At 42.8% G+C, this 12,679-nt stretch overlaps 1 long non-coding RNA gene across 2 annotated transcripts in view; it reads right to left on the bottom strand.

The window, feature by feature from the left end:
* Positions 1-5,606, bottom strand: part of LOC308652183 — a 188,100-nt gene extending 182,494 nt beyond the window's left edge. For both annotated transcript variants that reach the window (XR_014022752.1, XR_014022753.1), the window contains exon 1: positions 3,751-5,606. This is a non-coding gene — a long non-coding RNA (uncharacterized lncRNA). The remainder of the gene's footprint in view (positions 1-3,750) is intronic.
* Between the last annotated feature and the right edge of the window lie 7,073 nt (positions 5,607-12,679).

Raw genomic sequence — 12,679 nt, 5'->3', positions numbered from 1 at the left:
ATCAACATCTCACAGGAGCACATCCCTTGAGTCTCTGCCCTACCTCAACTCCTTCACCACTACCCCCAAAGGACCTCAACCCTTTGCTGGTAAAACTCCCCCTCTGAGAGTCGGTGGAGCTGGGTGCTCTCTAGGGAAACCACATGTGCGGTCAGCTTCTGGCTCTCAGAAGCCCAGTGGAGAAGCGCCAGCCCTCTGGAGACAGGATGGTCGGTAATTAAAAGGACAGACTCCAGAGCAGGCTGCCTGGGTCAATGGGAGCTTCTCACTGGGGAACTGTGAGTGAAGTCTTTGCCCTCTCTGAGCCCTAGTTTCTCTACCTTCTGAGGATACTACTCCTCTTCCTAAAGAGTGGGCGTGAAGATGGAGATAACATAGGTAATGGGCTTCACACAGTAGGTTTAAAACTTCAGTAAATCTTAACCACCATCCTCAATCTTATCATCAGGAAATAAACTCTCTGAGTCCCAGCTGAGTGTGAGACCCTTACAGGTCAGGGAAACTCATTCTCCAGCCTCACCTCCAACCACTCCCCTGCACTGCCTTCCTAAGGGCCCCAGGCCATATTCACTTACTCTCCTCTCCCTCCTCCTCCTCCCACCACAGGTCTGGGCACTCACCCTTTTCCTCACCTAGAATTCTTTCCCTGTCATTAGCTTGGTGAGCCCCACCTCTGAAAGGGCTGGTGGGCTGCCCTCTCTACTCCCCTCTGCCGATCCCTGCTCCACTTCTAGAACTCTTTCTACCGTGATGCCTAAAATCTTTCATTGATAATTCTTTTTTTTTCTTTTGCTCTAATTAGTTATACATGACAGCATTCATTGTACACAAACGGAGCATCATTTTTCATTTCTCTGGTTGTGCACGAAGTAGAGTTACAACCTTAGTGCAATCATACATATACCTAAGGTAAGGAGGTCCGTCTCCTTCCACTATCTTTCCTACCCCCTCATCCCCTCTCCTCCTCCCTCCCCTCAAAATGCAGTCCCTCTGATCTCTCTATCAACACTCCTTTATGACCTCTTTGTCTCAAGTTTAAAATATTAATATGCTGGAAATTTCCAGACTCCTCTCTCTCCACTTGTTGAACTCCACTTGGCTAATGGGTGAAACTCTCCACTCAACACGGATCAAAATGAACTCCAGGTGCTGTGTCCAAACCCATCCTAGCTGCATACCTCCCCCCCACACCCCAGGGGTCAGCAAGTTCAGTGTTCCAGTTCCTCATGCCCAAACTCTGGATTCCACACTTGACTTCTCTCTTCCTCTTGATTCTATATCCAACCCAGGGATAAGAACCCTGGCCTGAGCCTTTGTCATCTTTTATCTCAGTTACAGCGATGGCTCTTTGCTGGCCGTCCTTCCTCATCACACCAATCTGTTCTCAACACAGCAATCAGAGTGATCTTTATTATTTCTTTTCCTTTCTTTAATGGACAGTGGGGGGGGGCGGTCAGGTGCGATGGGGGTGGGGGTGGGGGAGCGCTGGAGCTGATTCCAGGGCCTGGCACATGCTAGGCAAGCTGTGTACCACTGAGCCCCGCCCTTGGCCCTGGAGTGATCCTGTTGAACTCTCAGTCTCCTCATGCTCTCCTTTGCTATGGTTCCCTGTTTCGCTCATGATTAAAATGCAAAGTCCTTAAAATGGTGCTCAGCAGTCTGACTGCCTGACTTCCCTGGCCTCGCCTTCCAGTACCTTCCCCTTCACTCATTCTGCTCAGCCCCACTGACTTCCTTGCTCTTCCTTGAGGAGATTCCTCAGCTGTTTTCTCTGCTTGGAAACCTGCCCTGCCACATGGGGAACGCATTTAGCAACCTCACATCTCTGTTCAAATCTCATCTTCTTGAGAAGTGCTCTGCCCAGAGCCAGGGCTCAGACATGGGCATGTGGCCCCAGAGCATCCCTTCTCCTTCACATGGTCTCTGAGGATGCTTAGTCACTGAGCTAATTCTACCTGGGCATCTGAGGAAAGGAGAATAAAAAATTCACTTTGCTGAGTAGTCTCCTCTGGCCCCATGCTATGACCGAGGAAAAGCAACCATCCTAATTTAATAGGACTCATATTATTTGTCCCAGATCACAAAGCTTATAAACCACTGAGAATTAAAACCCTGTTGGGCCAGGCATAGTGACACAAAATTATAATCCCAGTCACTTGAGAGGCTGAGGCAGGAGGATCACAAGTTTGAGGCCAGCAATATAGCAAGATCCTATCTCAAATTTTTAAAAAAAAAAATTTAAAAATTAAATAAACTAGGGATGTAATTCTGTGGTAAGGCTCCCCTGGATTCAATCCCATCCCCTAAAACAAAAATAAAATTAAAAAAAATACATATATATCTTTCCTCTCATCCTGATCTCTAATGCTGTACCACTCTGCTGCGTGCTGGGGAGTCCCATGTCCTTGTCCTCCCCTAGAAAAAGTCCTTATTCTGCCCTTAGCAACGTCAGCTCAGTTCCAGGTGTAGTCAGGAAGTGAAAGGCTGTTAGTTGAGGGGTTTTGTTTTTTTAATTGCCAAGTCATTGTATTATGTCTACTGATTGAAACTAGATTTAAAAAAAAGACAACAGATTATTCAGACATTTCACTTTTCAGCTGTAGGTGTCCGTTACAGAACAACCAAGAGCAGGGAAGTGTAATCCCTGAGTCCTCCTGGCCCTGGGTGAAATCTGCAGCTTTCCTGCCCTTCTTCCCAACCTTTCCTTCATCCGCCCCACCCCATCCCACCCCTGCTCCCTCTAAATCGTGCACTGAGGGAAAGCAGGAATCCAACCAACCGATGACGTTCTTCCCATACTTGGCATTACTTGCTGGTGAGTAGTCACTTTTATGAGCTAAGAGGCAGTCTCCGTGGTGCTTAGTCACCAGGATGTTAGAGTCCCCCTGCCTGGGTTTAAATTCCCACCCTGCCACCAACTAGAAGTGCTACAGAAAAGTTTAGCCTCTTTAAGGTCTTAAAAATAAAAAAACTCTTCTTTTATAGGGAACTGTAAGGATGGGGTGAGAGAATGCAAATTAAATCACAGAGCCAACCGCTGGCATATGTGAGTGCCAGGCTCTTTCTGAGAGTCCACGGGAGCCTGTGCAGGGCTGCTGGTCCCCACTCCTGACTCAAAGCACTCTGGAGGAAGATCACGTCTGCTGGTCCTCTAGTAAATCCCCACCTTGTGGAAAGACCTTGGGGGCATCAATTCTAGTAAGCTTTCTATGTTTCCAGTTGGAGGAGCCCCAAAGGATCACTTGGGGCTTTTACAATATGAAATAAAAAACAGTCTAATATACAAATTATTTTGACTTTTATCTATTAGCCACATCCCCAGCAAGAGTCCTACAAACTTTCTGATTCTAAGGAAACTGTAGCTTCCTTCCACTTCCCCTGTTAATGCAGCAGTAACATCTCCTGTCTATTCGTCTGCATGAACAAAATAGGAAAACAGACTTCCTAAAAGTTAAGCTGGGACTCAGACATCAGCTTTCAATTCTTGTATTTTTTTTTAATAGGAATTCTTTAAAAGAAAGCTAGTTCAAGAATCTTAATTACAGAAAACTTTGGAATAATGACAGAGACAATTTTTTCTCCTTTTTCTAGACATTACAAGACAAGTACTTTATCATTTATATTTATTCTCAAGTTCTAGAACAGGAAGAAATAGTTAAAGAAGTTCACCAATAAATCACCAAACACAGAGAGGACTTATCCAACCATTAGAAATTCAGAAAAACAAGCTTAAAAGTCTGTATAAATTACTGTGCATCTTTGCGCTGTCCCCTTTCCGCTCTTCTTATTCATCTTCAAATAACGACACACCAGGTAGCTGCTCCCAGTGTGATTTTCTGCTGTACTTTTCCTAGGCACTTGACCCTGCAGAGTGGGTGACTCAGCACGTTCAAATTGCAGAGCTCAGGTTCAGAGGGGGAATGTGTCCCTCCTCTTTTACAAGTACTTCGGAGAAGCTATCAGGATAGGACACGGATTTTATTCTTCTTTTTAAGGTTTGAAAGTCCAAAGAATTTACACACTTGCCTCTCCGACCCAAAAGCAAAAGGGCAAATACAGAAGGCAGAAGAGAGAAATAAGATTGTCGTAAAAACACTTCTGATTGCTCAAAGATTATGCTCCTTAGCTATATTAGCATTTAAATTGCCGCAGCAGGACGTGGGTAAAGACCTCTCAGATGCTAACAAGGTGGGGAACTGGCCAAGTTTGCACCTTTTTTCCTCCTATTGTTTCAGTGGTGCCCGTTTTTTTCCCCCTACAGACCTCAGTAAAGGTGAAATGGGCATTGAGAAAGCTAAGCCTTTCTATGTAAAGATAAACTTTTCTTTTTTAATTAAAAAGACATAAAAAGCTCAGAAATTTCTCCATGTTGAGCACTAAGCAGTTTGAGTATGCTAGCCGTTCCCAAACCTTGCAGATTATCAAAACCACCAGGGGAGGCTTCTCTAAATGTAGATTTACAATTCCCTTCCTGTCCCTGATACTGATTCCAGGAGGTTTGGGGTGGAGCCCAGAGGTCCGTAAAACACTCACTCTAGTGATTCTGGAACACAGCGAGGTTTGGGGTGAGATCAAGCCGATCAAAACCACAAAGGTGAGGGAAAACAAATGGAGGATCACACCTCCCCCAGCCCAGTTGTAAACTGCAAGGGTGAAAGTCAGAGAACTTTGAAGTTTAGGGAGACTGCATCTTCTTATGTTAAAGTGATCAAATATCAGTAATATTCTTAACTGACTTCACTTTTATAATTCCCAGTGAAATCCTAATTTTATTTTAGAACATGCATGACCTTGCTTTCTAGTTCCTGTTTATAGTGATGAGCCACAGGTTATCTTTGTGCCTATAACAAAGACTCCTTCGTCAGACCTGTGCTTGCTAATTTCCTTCAATTCACTCCTAGAATCTTCACAGCAACCCCTGCAAGTAGCCACTATTATCCCCATTTTAGAGATGAGGAAGTATAGGCTAGGACAGAAGTGTTCCAGTGAGGAAGCCAAGACTTAAATCCAGGCCTGGTGCTCATGCCGATGGTGGGGGGTCCATTACAGACAGCTGGTTGGTTGGTTAGATGGGTATTTGGAGAAATGTGCACAGGCTAGATACATTTCTGGTATCACTAAAACAATTGGAGGAGGAAAAAAAAAGGTGCAAACTTCGCCAGTTTTCTACTTTTTTAGCATCAATGAGGTATTTTGCCATGTCCTGCAAGTGCATTTCTTCAAAGGATTTCTGGATTCAAGTCTTAGATTCTCATTAGGCCGGTAACCTTCATTATATTCAGCAAACAACTGATGAGCAGCATGTCTACTGCAGGGCAGATACAAAGAGACCCAGCAGCTCCCAACCTTGGAAGAGGCTGCCCAGCCCTCAGCATGGTAGCAGAGGGCAAAGAGTATCCCCTCCTTGAGCATTTGTGGTGGGCTTTGCTCCAATAATTGTCCCATCACCTCTAGGAGCACATTCTCAGCTTAGCTGTCTGAACTGTCACATCTCCATCTCTGATTCAGAAGTGTGTTCACCCACATTATAGGTGCAGAATGCTCTGAGGAACACAGGTGGGAGTGGTTGGCTGTGGCCTTCTTTGAAAGTCTTCACAGAGGATGTGGCTTATGCGCTGAAAGTTAAAGGATGAGAAAGATTTCACTAAGCAAAGAGGATAAGGGGTGTTGTGGGCCCAGGGCAACATGTGCTGAGCCTGCCTAGCCTGCCTAGGTTCAGGTGCAGCTGGGGGTGGGAGGGATGGAGGGAGGAAGAGACTCTGAGAACAAACGGGGACTGTATGCTACTGAGGAGTTCAGACTTCAAAGATGCAAAAGGGAACCAAGAGCAGTCTTTATGCAGAGGAGTCATAGGACTGGATTTGTATTTTAGGAAGGTAATGTTCAGGGCAGAGAAGGCGCATCATGGAAGGCACAGGGTTTGGCAGGTCAGATGAAAGGCTGTTGCATCAATCAGGCCAGATCTAGCCCAAATTAAAGACATGATCTTCCATTAGAGGATGGAGTTCACTGGGGGAATTCTTGAGTTTAAGGGCATGTGCTTTGGAGTCAAGTGGGCCAAATGCTGGCTCTCCTTGACTTTTGTGGGTCTTAGGCAAGCCTTGAACATTTTTTCATATGTGTGATTCGTATGGGGGTTGAATTCAAGGCATTTTACCATTGAGCCACGTCCCCAGCCCTTTTCATCTTTTTTAAATATTTATTTTTTAGTTTTAGGTGGACACAATATCTTTATTTTATATTTATGTGGTGCTGAGGATCAAACCCAGTGCCTCATGCATGCTAGGCAAGCACTCTACCACTGAGCCACAACCCCAGCCCCCCTTTTTATCTTTTGAGACAGGATCTCACTAAAGTTCCTGAAGCTGGCCCCTAACTTGTGACCCTCCTGCCTCAGCCTCTTGAGTAGCTGGGATTACAGGAGTGTGCTACCTTGCCCAGCTAGTCTTGAACTTCTTGAAAACCTTACTCTGCTTATTTTTTTTTTTAAAGAGAGAGAGAGAGAGAGAGAGAGAGAGAGAGAGAATTTTTTTTTTAATATTTATTTTTTAGTTTTCGGCGGACACAACATCTTTGTTTGTATGTGGTGCTGAGGATCGAACCCGGGCCGCATGCATGCCAGGCGAGCGCGCTACCGCTTGAGCCACATCCCCAGCCCCACTCTGCTTATTTTATATGGGAGAAAAATCTGCCTTCTGGGACATTTTGCCAATGAAATGATATTATGCTCATTTGCACAAGGTTCTCCCTCAATCAATGGTGACACAGCGATAATGATGAAGATGACAATGGCAAAGTAACACTTGGGGGCTGACTGGCTGCAAGCTGAGGGGAGGGGAAGACTTCAGGAGACCTCCCAGGTTTGCAGGAGGGTGGATGAAAACACACATCACCAACCAGCATGGTGGCACAGAAGAAGGACCAGGCGTAGAAGAGGCAGTGAACCTGGTTTTGAACAGGTTGTGCTTGGGATGCCTATCAGAATTTATTAGTAGTTAATTGGAAATACAGTTTGACAGAGAGCTAGAAGTAGAGATCCATGAGGCATTTGGGATCCCAGCTGAAGCCTTGGGAACGGAGTTTTAGGAACACGAATCTGTAGGGCATACTGAGGGGAAAGCAGAGTACTGATTATTTTGTTCAAAATGAAAGCTCTAGCTCAAGGTTGTCAGAAACAGACAACTATGAAATAACCATGTACTGAGAACCAACTATATGCCAGGCATCGACCTGGAGCTTGAGAAGCAGGAACAAAAAGATCCACGGAGATTTCACATCTTTGCGGAGGAGACAGTCAGTTAATAAACCTAAGATCCCAGGAATGGGAAAACTTCTTTAAGGGAAGTAGGCAGATGCAGGCTGAGGGCATATGTGTTGAGTGCCTGGGGAGGGGGTGGGGTGTCCACACAAGCTCCCGGGACTCAGGTGAGGCCTCCCAGAAGGAACATTTGAGCTGACACCTGATAGAACATTAAGTGAGGGTTTACCAAGTGCAAGGTTCCATACTAAACCTTGTAAGTGTATGTCCCATTTAATCCTTACAACAGGGGCTGGGGATGGTGCTCAGTTGGAGTTCAGTTGGTAGAGCACGTAAGCCCGAGGTTCAGTCCCCAGCACTATAAAAAAAAAAAAAAAATCCTACATCAACTCAAGGATGAGGTAGGTACTGTAATCATCTTTCCCTTAAAAATACAGAAACCAACTGGGTGCAGTGGCGCACACCTGTAATCCCAGCGGCTGGTGAGGTTGAAGCAGGAGGATCGCAAGTTCATAGCCAGCCTCAGCAAAAGTGAGGCATTGGGCAACTCAGTGAGACCCTGTCTCTAAATAAAATGAAAAAAAGAGGGCTGGGGATGTGGCTCAGTGGTCGAGTACCCCTGAGTTTAATAGCCAGTACCCCCCAAAAATAAAAAAATAAATTTATCCAGGGTTCAATCCTCAGTACCACATAAAAATAAATAAATATATTGTGTCCAACTACAATAAAATATAAATATTAAAAAAAAATCTGTGTCACCCACTTCAATCTAATGTATGAAATATGATATGTCAAGAGCTTTGTAATGTTGTGAACAACCAATAAAAAAAAAAAAGAAAAAAAAATCTGTGTCATAGAAATAACTGAGTAGAGTTGAGACAGACAATGGCAATAGTCCATGGAACTATTTAAATAAATAATTTGCCAGTTGAATGTAGCAGTGGACAGTTACTAGTAAAGTCCATTGATGAATACTACTATGCTAAAACAATCAGGAATCTAATTTACTTATTTTGTGATATTGGTTTTAACACATGGACTTCTTATTTTAGGAGAGTTTGCCTTTAGTTTTATGAATGACTTAATATCCATTTGAAGGAAGATGTGGTTATCATTCTCAGCATAAGTTGACTTGCTCTACAAATTTAAATCATATTTTGCCAAAGACCACAGTTTTCAAGCTTGTTTTACTTTTAATTTATTGGAAATAAATGCTTATGTTCTCCCCCCCCCAATAAATAAATAAATTTAAAAATAAAAATACAGAAATCAAACTATAGAGATACTAAGCATCTTATCATGAAGCTGGTGAGCTCCGGGAAGACCCTGACCCAGAGGTGCAGCTGCAGGCACAGTGAGTAGCTCTCCCCCACAGCACAGGGTGCTCTTGCTGTCTCTGCTGAACACACAAAGAACACAGGAGTTTCCGAAAGAAGACGTGATCCACACACATCTCAGTGGTTACAATCACACAGGATGTATCTGGAGGTATTGGTAAGTGCCTAGTGTTTGCTCTATTATTACTTCAAGCGTGGTAGCCTCCTGGAGAATTGGGCAGAAGCTCCAAATATAAAAGCCAGCCTCACTGTTAATTCTGCAACCCAGAACAAGTAACAACTTCTATGAACCGCAGTTGTGTTTTGGCTTTGTTTTCATTTGTAAATCAGGTCTAAGGTCATTCTCAAAGATTATCCTGAAGATAAAGAGATATGAAATACACATATTAAGGCCTCAAGCTTACAATGTTATCTTCACAAGCTGCTGAGGCTGGGAAAAGGTCCCCATTGCACAAAACACTCCATGACTTCTTCATAAAAAAAAAAAAAAAAGTTCAGGGTACGGAGAGCACGGAAAAGAAGATACTTTAGGAGACAGTCCATAAACTGTAATCCCAAGAAAGAAAGTGAAAAAGAAACACAACCTGGGAAGAAGGGTGAAAAAAAAATCACTTTTAAAAGTCCAATTACTCTTATCAATTATTAAGGAAAGTTCAGTTTATCTTATTTGTCATTGTGAAAATTAGCTCAGATACACTACAGGAAAGTTTATCTCCCTGAGATCCCAGTGATTCAATCAGAAAGGACAGGCTTTGACTGGATTGTACCATTTTTTTCCCCTCTACTTTCCTCATTCTGGACCATGGAGTACTGTCCCTCATGAGGTAGTAACAAAACAATATGAAAACAAACTGGCTTTTGGGAAGACACCAAGACCCAAAGCACTCGGTTTTGAATACTGTGGATCCTGCTGTGTGATAGGAGCCCAGAAGGATGGCTCTCAGTCCACAGGATCAGAGATGGTTAGGAAGAGATGGTTAGGAAGAGAGGATGGGGCGCAATATTAAAGTCAAAAGCACCATCACCTGTGCTGGCCCTGGAAGAGAGCATCAGCAAGGCCCAGCGAAGTATGGCTGTGCCTATCGCCTAAAGCATCCACCTCTCTCTCAGCCCGGACCACCCAGCCACAAGGCAGCTCTGTTCTTTAGAACACTAGAACACTGAGGCCATTCCACAGGAGGACATCTGCACTTGCTCTGGATCAGAAACACTTCTGGTGTGAATGAGTTTCATGTTGCTGATCTCAGGAGGAATATAACCTTTGCACAGCCTTCCCTGAGCACCTGCCCCTCTCATGTTCCCACCTGGACTTGCCCACATCCTCCACCACCACCATCCCCCACACAATCTCACATTAACATGCTATTTTCCTTTCTGCATGGTACTTAAAACTATAGAAATTTTTCTTGTTCAATTTTTCCCCCCGTTTCTTTTCTACTCATCTGCACCCTCTGCTAAAAATTGTAAGCTCCATGAGTGCCTAGATATTGTCTTTCTTGTTCACCCTTCTATTCCCAGCACCTGGCAGGAAGTAAAGAGCTTAATAAATATTTATTGAATCAATAAAAGAACTCAGAAGAGCATGATCAAGTTGCAGAGGCCGAAACGTAAAAGCTGAGTTTGAGAAAATGGTGAGCTGTTCATTCTGGCCCGGCTGCACCCAGAGAGATGAGGCAAGATGGGACACTTGCAGATGACAGGGCACAGTTTGCACTGTGGCGACAGTGGACAGCTCTGAACAGAGAGAGCCTGATAGGGCTGCACTTAGGGAAGAGAATTAGCCCAAAAACTGTGAACAGGCAGATTGGAACCAAGCTAAAAAGCTCAAGAGAAAGCCATTTGTTGCCCCAGAATGGCAAAGACTGCAAAGTCTGAAAAGCGTTGGAGAGTGTTTGGGGAAATGGTTTTCTAGCAGTGGAAATTCAATTATATAGTATCTCTTAAAAGTTAAATTGTGCATATTTAAGATGTGGCAATTCTGTATCAAGGTGTCTAGATTAAGAAACTATTGCCTATGTCCAACATATGTAAAAATAATACAAGCATCATTTATACTAGTGAAAAAATTTAAACAATCATATATCCACTAATGGACTGATTAATAAAATGTGGTACTATTTATACCATGAAATACAAATTAATAACAATGTGTGTATGCATGTATGCACGTGTGCACATACACACACACACATAACACACATAGGATAGACCTTAAAAACTGTAAAAAAAAAAAAAAAAGAAAGAAAATAAGCAAATCATAGAGCATTTGGTATATAGGAAACCATTTATGAGTATTTAAACTTATTAAATGATATAACAGATTATGGGTACATGTAGTATATACAAAATATTTTAAAAATCACTTCAAACTAACATGGGTCTGGAAGGTAAGGACAGAGGGACTGGAACTAGAACTAGTATTTAAAGGGAACTTGAGTATCTCCAATGTTTTATTTTGTTAAATAAGTTGAAGTAGATATAACAAAAAAGATAAACTGTTAATTTTGGATGATAGGAATACAGTACAAGGTTCCTGGGGCATCAGAAGAGAGATGCCAGACACTAGTATCTAAAACTAAACTAAAAGGATTTCAGGACTGACTAGATTAGTCGAGGGTGTAAAGGATCCAGAAAGAGAGTAAAGATATGAAGATTATATTCTTTTTGTCTCATGGATGAGAAGCTTCTCCACATCATTAGGAGAAGGGAAAACAGGGCTGGGGTGCAGCTCAGTGGTAGAACACTTACTTAGCATGTGCAATCCCCAGCATTGCCAAAACCAAAACTCGATGAGTTTTATTTTATTTATTTAGGTTTGCTGTACTAAATAAAGGAAACATCTAAGTAGTATCCAGCAAGTCAGAATTCAAACTAGTATTGAAAAGCAAACCAATCATTTTAATCAATTTCTTTTTAAATTTTGTTAAAAACTTTCCCCCCGGTACAGGGGGATGATCCGAGGGGTGCTTTGCCACTGAACTACAATCCCCAGCCCTTTTTATTTTTAATTTTGAGACAGGGTCTCACCAGTCTCCCTCTTGGAAAATAATGTTATTGAGTTTTAATAAACAATTCTAGAAAGCCCGTGCATCTGATCTCTAATATAATCAACTAACCACTCTAGTAAAGCAATTGTTCAGGTGTTTCCTTTCAGTAAGCAACACAGACCAAACTTACACTGTTCAAATTAAAATTCTAAAAATAAACCTCTACATTGACATGGTGGGGCACACCTGTTATCCCAGTGACTTGGGAGACTGAGGTAGGAGGATCACAAATTCGAGGCCAGCCTCAGCAATTAAGCAAGACTCTTGTCTTAAAAAATAAAAAGGGGCCAGGCACAGTAGTACACACCTGTAATCCCAGTGGCTCGGGAGGCTGAGACAGGGGGATCAGGAGTTCAAAGCCAGCCTCAGCAACAGCAAGGTGCTAAGCAACTCAGTGAGACCCTGTCTCTAAATAAACTACAAAATGGGCTGGGAATGTAGCTTAGTGGTTGAGTTCAATCCCTGTTATCCTCCCTCAAAAAATAAATAAATAAATAAATAAATAAATAAATAAATAAATAAATAAATAAATAAATAAAATAAAAAGGGCTAGAGATGTAACTCAGTTGTAAAGCACCCCTGGGTTTCATCTGCAGTACCTCAAAAGAAAAAAAAAACACCTCTATTTTGAAATCATACCTCCTATATTTCATGATATTCACATGTTTACATAGTACTTTCCTAGCCTTTTATAATGTTTTGCAACCACTGAAAAGTCAATAGTCTTAGCTCTTCTCTAAAGAGAGAAACACAAGAGCCTGGGTGACTGGTTCAGGGTGACTCACAGGCAGAGTCAATATTGGAACTCAGAACCCTGGAGCCTGGCGTTCCACGTTCCTAAAGCCTCCAGGCTCTAGCTAACCCCAGCAGGATTTACTCCTTTATGAGGCACTATGCTTCTTTGGGGCCTTGGGACTGGGACTGATCATCAGTTTATAAAGCCTTCTCTTTCTAAAGTAGTCAGCAGTCAGAAATAAACGTTGGCCTGCAAGTTGTAGCTTGTAATAGTTGAAGAATATATGACTTTAAGGGGTTCC

The sequence above is a fragment of the Spermophilus citellus genome, assembly GCF_964194105.1.
Source record: "Spermophilus citellus genome assembly, chromosome: 6".
NCBI lineage: Eukaryota > Metazoa > Chordata > Mammalia > Rodentia > Sciuridae > Spermophilus > Spermophilus citellus.
The sequence above is the reverse complement of the archived record's forward strand: the minus strand, read 5'-3'. Positions and strand labels throughout refer to the sequence as shown.